The sequence below is a fragment of the Crocodylus porosus genome, unplaced genomic scaffold, assembly GCF_001723895.1.
Source record: "Crocodylus porosus isolate Cpor-Errol unplaced genomic scaffold, CroPor_comp1, whole genome shotgun sequence".
In the NCBI taxonomy this organism is placed as follows: domain Eukaryota; kingdom Metazoa; phylum Chordata; order Crocodylia; family Crocodylidae; genus Crocodylus; species Crocodylus porosus.
Genome location: NW_017728931.1, coordinates 36,492,392 through 36,503,615, shown reverse-complemented (window position 1 = coordinate 36,503,615; position 11,224 = coordinate 36,492,392).

Sequence of the window (11,224 nt, the reverse complement as noted above, 5' to 3'; positions counted from 1 at the left end):
CCCCCCCCCAGCCCTGCAGTGTTACCAGTATTCAGGAGCTAGCCCCTCCGGGGAACAAGGGGTTTTTGTGGCAATATTTGCTGTACTGAGCCCACGCAGCAAGTGCCATGGCTGCTCCTAGTGTCGCCAACTTGGAGGAGGTGAGGGGACCACACTGTGCTCCAGAGCCGCACGGCCCACCTGCACAACTTGGGAATGCTGCTGATGGATGGCCACAGTGCATCTCGAGGCACGCAACTCCTGGCAAAAGTTCTGCCAAGCTGCCAGTGCACCTCTGCATGCTCGTGGCACAAAGTGCAGCTCTGCTTTGCACAGTGACCTCTGGAACGGCTGGCACCAGGTCCAGGTGTATCTATTTACATGGTGGCATCAGAAGCCTTGCTCTGTGCTGCAGACAGGAAGGCTGTGCCACCGCAGACTGGCTTTGAACCAGAACTTGGGAGTTTTGCTGGCAGGGCTCTTGTTATGGCAAGAGTCACCTGCCCGTGCTTCCCTATCATAACGCCCTCCTGCTTAGCTGTAACGAAAGGGAAGGGGTCACGGTCCCTTTGGCCTGGTTGCAGCCCTCAGGCTGACAGCTTCTACCTTGACAGGACGTCCATTATAACTAGGGTAACCATACATCCCAGTTTGGCTGGGACAGTGGTGTATTTTGTAGGTCCTCTTGGCATCCCATCAGGTTGGTGAAATTGAAACAAAAGTCCTGGAATCTGCCACATAACGTGATCACTTCTTTCTCTGCTGACCACTGAGCATGAGTACAGCAGCAGAGCCAGCCTTAAGGAAAAGGGTGCCCTGGGTGAACTTTTACTTTGGCGCCCCCCCTCCTCCCTCCTCCACCCAGGTCAGCAGCGCTGCTGCAGGCTGGGGCATGGGGTGCAGTCCAGCAGGAAGGTAGGCAGGCATTGCTGCTACTGTGCAGGAGCAAGGTGTACGGACTGCAGCAGACACCACCCAGCCCACATGTTCCCTGCTTGGCTCCTGAGCAGCATCTGGAGGTGCAGGGGGCCAGCTGGAGGTAGGGGAGCAGGCCAAGCGGGGCACTGCTCCAGTTTGCCCATCTTGCTCCAGCACAGCAGCAACAATGCCCACCTGCCTGGCGCACCATGCCACTCTGCCTTCGCTTGAAAGACAGCGTCCCAGGTTTCCTTAAAAATAATATGGTTATCATACCTATAACCATCCTTTGTGTTACGTTGCCAAACTTGCTTCTGTATGCCTTTCTGCTTCTCTCTGTCTCAGCTCTGGGGACAGATAAGAGAGAAGGAATATCTGGTTTGTGCCTTTGCCTCATCTCCCACCAATGGACCTGGGTGATATCATACTGCTTTTAAAAAGTGATGAACATTTGTTCAAATATTTGAATGAGTTCTCATTGGTTATGCTTGCTCCTTTTTTACATAGGTTTCCTTTCTGTGCCTATCTGAGCAAACAGTGTTTACTGGCACAAACATTCTTAAAAACTGAATCTCAAAGCGGTATGTGCAAATATTAATCATAATGAAGTTTGAGGGTCCGTGTGCAAGTCATCCTGCCAGAGGTGTTTGCATGCACATCTAGGATCAGAAACAATTCCATGAGTCTTATCTAACTGGTTTCAACTTAATCAGTGCTATTTGAATAGCAAGGATTAAGTACTGCCTAGAATGGTTGATACATAGATTTAAAGCCAGTGCACAGAAAGCAACCCCCCCACACGGATTACTCAAATAATTTCAAATTGTGAATACATTTGAGGAAATCATGATCTGCTCATGCATATTCACAAGGAAAAGGCTAAATTCATTACATAAATTACTCACTGCACATTTTTCATACAGTTCCACTCATTTGCGGTAGGAACCATTGTCATGAACATTTGTTGCAGGCTAAGGCAGAGAGCGTTATTAAATATGATGAGATTGCAAAGCAAATTAGCAGCCAGCAGCGTAACGTTTCACGAGCCCACAAGAGAGGTAAGTGCAGTGCTGGTGCCTGTGAAGTCTTAATGAGGGGACCAGGCCACTGACCTGTGTAGAGCTTAAAGGGTACTGAAAGGAGAAGGAGATGGAGCACAGGGTGAGAGTGGGTGAAAATCTCTGAGACGAAGAAGTTATGAGAAATGTAAAAGTCTGCCAGAAACTGTATGGAGAGAAGGAAAGCAATAAGACCTAGCAGAATCTGAGCAAGGAGCATGTGTGTGGGTGTCAAGACCTGTCAGAAACAGAATAGGGGAGCGGATGTAGAAGCAGCAATCCAATCTATTCTGATCCATTTTTATTTATATACTGCTGATGGAAAGCCCTTCAAGTGCTTTACAATTACTCAGATAAAAATTCAATTCAGTACACTCTGGAAATTCAAAGCAAAGAGAAAGGAGGTGGGTGCTGGGTTGGGACAGCCCCACGGAGAATGAGAGAAGAAAGGTGTAACAGACCTGCTGCAGGCAGATGGCAGAGAAAGAATTAACAGATTTGGGCTGATAAAATGAAGACTGTGAGAACCCCAGTATGCCTGAGAGGAGGAGGAGAGGGGGTGGGGGAAGAGAGCAGTAAGACTGGGGTCTACTAAGTACTGGTAGCAGGATTGGCATAATCCCAGTAAGACACTGGTGGCAGGTAAGAAGTAATAATATATTTATCTCCACTACTGATCATGTATCAAAAACCTACCCCTTGGAGATGAGGCTCAGGGAACTGGAAGATATGTTTGGACTGGGCTATTAAAAAAACTCTTGAGGCAAATGAGAAAAGCAGCTGTTTTACCAGCATTTAATTCAGCTAAACAAGCAAGCTGACAGGGCTCGCATCTGTCTTACTTCATCTCTCTACCCACACAATTTGTCGGCAGATAGAGTGGCATCACTCTCAGCCAGTGAAACAATGGATAAAAATCCATATCTCTCCAGAACAATTTTCTTTGACTGTTTAATGCTCCTGAGGACAGGACCCAGTTACATAAACTGGTACAGAGAGCTGATTAATCCAGCCACAGTATTCATTCTTCCTGCCAGTACTCTGCATTGGCAAGTTTGAGTAAACAAAATAAAAATTGGATAGTATATTGTTTCTTTCCCTGATTAAGGGCATAGTACTGCCCATTGTTTCATAAAATAGGTAAGATATAGAGAGCTCCCTCTCCCTGTGCAATCAACAGGCCCTACTTTTTCTAGAGTGTAAGGAGGTAGGTCCAGCTAATTTGCCAAACTATGCATCATATCCCTGAAAGGGCATTGTCTGTAGGCTAGAGAGTATGCTTGGGCTGGCGTTCAGTCAGCTACCGCACAAGGTGACACCCACAGGACACAAGAAGAGCAGGCCTACTATTTGTAATTTGGGGAGCTGTAAATAGCACCAAACACAGTGCATTGTGACATGCTTTTTCAGCCATCTCGTTGCTAGTGGCAGAGTGCCCTTAACCTGTTTAATAAAACCAGATGTTTGGCCTGATTCTCCAAGTTGGCTGTCCTTATGCTCTGCCTGCTGTGGCTTGTCAGAAACAGAAGCCTAACTAGACACAAGTGGCTGATCTGGAGAAGCTAAAGGGGCACTTACATTTCCCCATGCTTTTTCAGTACTTTCAAAGCTCTCTCTATATAATTATCTACAGGTCTTATTCTGTCTGCTGGAGTCTCCATTACAATAATATTTCAACACTTTGAAAGAGTCCAGAGTTCTTACAATAAACTGGGCTTTTTCCCCCTGTAAGCTTGACTCACTACTGATATCTATACAGAAATCCATCATTCGTATCATAGACATAAACTCATATTTAAAAAACAACACTTGCAATTCATTTGGACAACTTTTCATTTTTGCGAAACTGTACCCTTCATCTAGGATGTTTTTCCTAGGTAAAAAATATCAAATAGCTGAGCACATTGTTTAATTTGTTCTTTCTGGTGCTGCAATATCCCTTAGCAAACACAGCCATGTTCAGCAAGTAATTCATACTTCAGTTTTCTCACCTGAAAAATATGAATAATATTGATCAACCTTTGAGTTCTGACCATGAGGAATCTCCATCTTTGGAAATTTTCGAGAGTAGATTGCACCAACACTTGGCTGGGATGGTTTAGTCAGGGACAGTTTTCCTTGAGCAAGGAACTGGACTAGATTCCCTTCCAGTCCTCCTTTCTTGTATCTTATGAGATCCTCAGCCTGAAAAGTGCCAAGTGCTATTGTTATACTTTGCACTAAGTTTTAATAAGAGAACTCCAGCAACTGAAAAGAAGGTGTGGAAAAGGAAGGTGAGCAGAACTTTGGGTGTGTGCAGGTACATGTATTTTTTGGAGGTGCCTCAAGTTTCTCCTGATCTGTTGAATACCACTTGCCAAATTGTAACAAGCTGATTCTCACCTTTGCACAGGGTCAGGCCAGAGCCAGAAAACAGATCAGCTCTAACTGCAGAATTCCCTGCAATCTGAAGTTTCTTCAGATCTGAGGTTTCGAACTGAATTAACCAGGGATGTTTGGACCTCAGGCTTTGATTCAGGCCCAACACTAATTTTCCCCATACAGGAACAGACATAAGAATGGCTTACAATAAATGGAGAGCTCTTCCTAGTTCTGTTCCCTAATCAGTTTTGGATAGGTAGCATTACCCTTTAATGCACAGTATTTCTCAGTACGTTTCCATAATAGTGGGATCACACAACACTAAGCAATGTGCCATGTTAGTCAGGAAATAAAACAGAATTTTAAAAGGTGCCACAGGTGCTCAAAAATACACATCTGCACCACTGAGGACACTCAAACAACAAACACTGATGCACAATGGGGTCACTCCTTCCCACCATAACCTACCTCCCAGGCCAGAACACTAAAAACATGTGATACCTTTTCTACTCTTGTGGTCATGGGGTAGGAAACCTCTGGGATGAGCCAGCCAGAAGAAGCAGGCAGAACAGCAGCAGAAGCAACTCAACCAGAGATAAACAGCAGCAATAATAATATCATTAGATTAGTTTGCACAGTTTTGACTTGCCATTTTCTCCTGTGGCTGCATGTACCAGCCTTCTCATGTTTTCTGTTGCTCCTCCTCAGCCTCACTCCACTCCTGCTTCTCCCCTATTCCCTCATTCTCTTCTCTGCCCTGATTTCCTCCCATTCATTTCCCCGTTTTCTTTTCATTTTCCTGTCCTCCCTTACTTCCTTTTTCTACTGGTTTTGCTTATCTCCTGACAACTAAACCTCATGGTGTCATAGAACTTACATATCATTTACCAGTGTCCCATCATTCACACTGTTCGCATGTTACACCATGCCTATCTTACCTAATAGATTGTAAACTCTTTGGAACAAGGACTGGGACTGCATGTTTGCACAACATCTACTGCAGTAGGGCCTCATACTTGGTGTAGCCACTAACCTTAACTAGGAATGTATTGCAGCTCCTCCAATGGGCCATGTGAATAAGATGCACTGTGGATTGTTTATTCATGTTTAAAGAACACCATTATATAATCTGAGATGCACAGAGTCTTTGTAGTCCGCAGGTTGGGCAGCTCGGTAAGGGAATACACTACTCAGTGCAATGTGTGCACACCAGGGGGCAGAGTTAAGGTTGCTGTAAAAAATCCCAGGTACAGATTCAAGACTTTAATGTGGTCAAGAATTCTTTTTTTAAGATTGCACTTTTGCATTGATGTAGAGGGCTTTTTGTCTATAACTTCCCTTACTTTGATTTTGAAATAACAAAATCTTTTAAACATAAATAGAGCTGAGGTGTGGTAACAAAGGGGGGGCTAGCACTGTAGGGGAAAAGGTTCCCTTTAAGATATGAAATAAAACAGAGATTATCACAAAAGATCAGTATGTTTTATCCACTGTTTTTTCTCCACCCTCTTTCTTCATTCCCCTACCCCTAATGCAAGTCCTGAGCAGGGCTGACCTCATTTAGCACGTAAGATCAGACAAGAGAACAGCTCATAGTAGTATGGCTGCAGGCTAAAACTTTCATTTTTGTAGCGAAGAATTCCTAGGGAACCTAATAACAAAACTAGGGATCAAACCCAGGCTTCCTTCGTAACATAGCAGAGTACTGCCACTAGGCTCCTAGGCAAGACATCAAACATACCATGCAACGCCTTTCAAAATAAAATCTGATTAAAAATATATAGAACTATTAAGAGCAACTGTTTCCTTAAGACAGAGGCGGGCAATTATTGCAGGCGGAGGGCCGCTTACTGAGCTTTGGCAAGCCATCGAGGGCTGCATGACAGGCAGCCAGGGGCAGATGAATATTAGGGCTGTGAGAAATGTTGCCAGCTGCTTCATTTTGACACTGTTTCGACCAATTTCAAGGTTGAAACAGCAAAATCAGAATGAAACAAAGGCCGTCGAAATAGCCTCGAAACAAAACGAGGCTAGTCGAAACATTTTGAAAGTTGAAATGTTTTGACCATAGGCTGGGGATGGGAAGTCACTCCAGGTGAGCTGACTTCCCATCCCCTGTGCAAGATCCGACAGGGAATGGGAAGTCAACCCAGCTGGGCTGACTTCCCATCCCCAGTGAAATGTCGAAACAGCCTTTCTGTTTTGATGGAACTGAATGGAACAGCTGTTTCGACTCAAAATGAAATTTGAAACAGAACACTGTTCCATCGAACCATCAAAACTCAAAGGTAAAATGGAATGGCACCATTTCGCACAGTGCTAATAAATATTAATTTTATAAATTTTTTAGGGGCTCCACGGGCCAGATAGAATGGCCTGGTGGGCCGCATCCAGCCCGCGGGCCGCACGTTACCCACCCCAGCCTTAAGAGCAAAGCAGGAAGCCTAGAAGAACAGTGTTCTAGAGTGGTCACCCAGCCAAGTTGTGATCTGGCACAAGTGGCTTAGTTTTCAAAGTCAGTACAGGATAAATCATATTCATAAGGCCTCCTTCCAAACAGCCTCTGCCCTTTCCATTGCAACTCCCACTATTTATTCATACCAGAGATACTTACAAATATTTGCTTTCATTATGCGAGGCTTGTTCTCTTTCCAGCATTATATTGAAAATTTGATTCTAGCTGCTATTGCAATGGCACAGTGAAGTCTTCACGACGTTTAGCCAACTAAACAAAACCTTCTTGCCATCTTAATAGGGCACCAATGTGGAACTCAGGAAATTTGGCTTTGGTTCGTGCCTCTGCTACTGTGACTCGAGCAAGTAATTGAAACTGTCATCTCCTCTGATTTTTTCTACCTTTCTTCTTCAGACCTACAGTGGAAAAATGCTAAGTATTAGAACTGGTCTCAGAAAATGGAAGTTTTAATGATTTTCCATTTGGATGTTGAAAGAATAAGAAATAATAATAAAAAAATGGTGAAAACTTCACCCCACATTTCAAGCTGCTGTAGTGCATTGATTTTTTTTCTTTTGTGCTTTTAATTCCTATAAAAAATGGGATGGAATTTTCAATGACATTTCATCCTAGTTTTTCAAACAAGCTCTTTTAAATATTCATATATTAATATCTGAATCATATATCTTTGAACTAGGTTTCTTTTCATGGTATTTTATCAGTTTCTTACATTAGCGTCAATTTTTTTTTTAATTTTAATACTTCTAGACATTAGTCACTGTCTGATGCAAATTTAGAGGATCTCTAAATGTATCTAGAAGCCTAATAAAAAGGAGAGTATGAAAAGAGATACAAGTGCCTACATTAAAGGCTACAGTTAGAAATAACAGGAAAGAAATAAAGATTTAATGACAAAGCATACACTAAATATTAGTAGGCAAAAATAATCCACCAACACATGTTTGTTTAAGTAGTGACAGCAGTAACATGATGCATTTTAGGGCAGTGTTTCCAAACAAATTAATGAAGAAAAACAAAGAAAGCAAGCAACATGTATCAATTGCCATTTTAATTAATTAGGGGCATCATCAATCAGAGTTTGATCTTGTGGTACTAAAACAAGTGGAATGTTGGCCATTGACTTCATAATTCATAGACAAATAAATACTGGGTGAAGGACTTCTCATCCAAAATTTTCCTGCTAACAGTCTTATTTCTGCAAAGGTCACTACAACCTTTAAACAATTTTTCATTTTTCAAATACAGAAGGAAACCAAACAAATCAGTACTGTGTGTGAGGAAAAATCACTCCTGTCCACATTCATTACTCTCAGTAAAAAACTCATTTGGCGCGTCCACACATGCAGGCACGTATGCTTGCAGATGCTCAAATAGGACCGGCACAAATTTGAGCTGGGGATTTTTGCTTCAGCACCCATGCCCGGATATGCACTTTAGTGTGGGGCAAGTTGTGCCACCTGGGGCAAAAATAACCCTGACTAGCTCCTCCTAGATCTGCAGCCAGAGGGACCCAGAACCTGAGGCCAGCACCTCTGTATAAAAACCTGCCCTCTGCTAGCCCCAGCAATATAAAAAGCTGCCCTGGCAAGCAGCTAAGGACTACTTGCCCTTAAGAGCTTCAGGGGAGAAGTCTCTGGGAGAAAGTTGGCAAGGTCCCTTCCTGTCCCAGGCTGCTGCTGTTGCTACTACGCTAGCTTCTAGGGGAAGTAGACCATGCACCTTCCTACTGTAGGCTGTTGCTGCTGCTGTAGGTAGCCTACTTTCAGGAGGTTCTGGGGCCACCTTTACATCCTGCCCAGACACCAAGTAGTGGGACCTGCACAGCGAGGGCGTGTCTGAGGCACCCTAGTGGCTGAGTCAGTACTCCACCCTCATCCCACAAGCCACCGGGGACCTCAGCTGGCAGCTCCTCCATGGAGCCATTGCCACAGGCATGTATGTGGCAAGCTTCACTGAATCTCCTGCCTCTTCTATGGGCAGAGGGAGACCCTGGTGCACATGACCCTCAAGTGCACCAGGCTGCAGCCCCTCCACCACCACCTCCAGAACCTCCTCCTGAGGTTCTGGTTGAATTTCACCACCCACCTTTTTGTTTTTGGTTACCCCATCCACAGCCCCACCAAGTCCCAGGACCTACTGGTTAACCTCCTCCTGGCTCTGGCCAAATGGGCCCTGTACTTGGAAGGAGACTCTGGCCAGGAAGGTGCCTGGAGACTGTGGGGCCACTTTCCTCTGACTTGTCTGAGCACGTTTCTGGGCAGAGCACCAGTGGGCAGTGTTCACTGGCTCCTTGGATGCCTTTGAGGACAGGTGGGTGCAGCCCAGGGGGCTCTGCTCAGTGTCCCCCTCTGGAGCACTTACTTTCATGTTTTGACCTTTTGACCCCCACATCGCTCCTATCCTGTTTTTTACCTTAGTTGTCCCATGAAATCAGTTGCATTAGCCCCCATATAGTGGAGGCTACTAGTTTACTGGGTGGGCCTTAGAGTCCATGGCAATTTTGAATGAACAAATAGGCAGCAGCTTCTGAGGCCCAGCCACTTGGTATCTGGGGACACTACCCCTTGTGCCAGCTGAACTGCAGATGCAGCCCTAACCTGGAGTGACCCCTGCCCCCTCTACTCACTGCAGCAGTCTGGCAGTGGGGGCTGCTGCTTGGCTATGACCTGCTGTCACCTGCAATAGCATTGCAATAGCAATGGCCCCAAGGCTGTGTGGGGTATATTGATATAAATATTGATATGTTTACAATGTTAAAGGATTTTGGAAGCCTAACAGTGTCTGTATCATCATAATAAATTCTAAATATCTATATGTTTTGATGTTTGCTTTTGGTTTTCTTATCATAGAATAATTAGAGCTCCCCCTGACCCCTTCAGTAACTAGGATGTGGGAACAACTGCCCCTGCAGTCCTGCCGGAGGTCTCATCCTGTCTGGCAGCTTGGCATGCTGGGGGTATGATCAGCAGATGTGGAGTTTGCAGGAGGGAGGTGGAAAGGGGTGTGGAGGGGTGTAGGGGGATGCAGGTGGGTGTATGAGTAGGTGTGGGTCCCCTCCCCCCACAACACAGGGTGCAGTCCCCACTTCAGCACATGGATTGCCCCCCACAGAGGCCCCAGTTCCCCCACCACAGAGACCAAAGCTCCCCAACAAAGCCCATGCAACAGGACCCCTGTACCACGTACATGCCCCCCCACAGGGCCCACAACTCACTTCCTCCTCCTTCACAGAGGCCTGCTGTGGCCAGAGCCTCCAGTGGCATGGCATGTCCCTGTTGCCTCAGAGTTGGTGCTGCCTCTGTTGCATGTCCCGGGACCGGGCTAGCTCACCATGGTGCCGCATGCGGCTGTGTCGCTTCAGGTAGCACTGGGGCCACTCAAGCTGTCACCTGGGGCCCGGCCCTGCGTGCAAGAACCATGTATCATGCCAAACCAGGTCCTGCTTCCATGGATCCATCCCAGCCTGCCAGTGTGTGGGCCTCGTAGCGGCAGGATCCAGCTCAGCGTAACACACGATCCCCATGAGCGGGGGTTGGCCCTGGGTGATAGCCCGAGCGGCCCCAATACTGCAAATATGCAGTGCAGGGAACTTTTTTTCATTTTCAGTGTGCCTCTTGTGGCATCTCAAACTGGTTTGAGACATAGCAAGAGGCACGTGCGCGCTCGTCTGGATATGCCCACTGACTTCAGTGGACTTGGATCAGGCCTTAAATCATAGAACCATAGAAGACAAGGGATGGAAGGCACCTTGAGAGGTCACTTATCCCTACTGCCTGCTCAGGAACGGATCATCCCTGTCTATACTATCCCAGAAAAATATTTGCCTGACTGGCATTTAAAAGCTTCCATTGACAAAGATTCCCCAACCTCTTCAGGTAATCTTTTCTAGAACTTAACTACCCTCTTAGTCGGAAAGTTCATCCTAATACCTAACCTAAATCTTCCTTGTTGCAGTTTAAGTCCATTACTTCTTGTCCTGTCTCCTGTGGGCACAGAGAACAATTATCAGAGAACAGAGAACACTAGTATCTATGTATTTTTATATCTGAAAGCTGTTATCAAATCTCACTTCAGTCTTTTCAAGTAATCATTACAATTCTTCCAGCCTGTTCTCATATGTCCTGTCTTCTACACGGGATCCAGCCCACAGACCAAACTGGCACTGCTCCTCCAGCCTGTGGGGTGAAAAAGTTGGGCACCACTGTTCTAATCATAGGTGACTGATAGGAGTTGCACAGGGGTGCATGTGCCCCCCCCCCCGACGGCCGACATTGATGCTGTCAGCAGGGCTGGTGTTCCCTTTGATGGGGCCGCAGGTGGCAGCAGCGGCTTCTGCAGGTGCCCCCCCAGATTCAGGAAGCACCAGTCACTCATGGTACTAATAATCACCCCAAGTGCCTGCTACCTCAATCAGCTTGGTGCCATCTGCAAA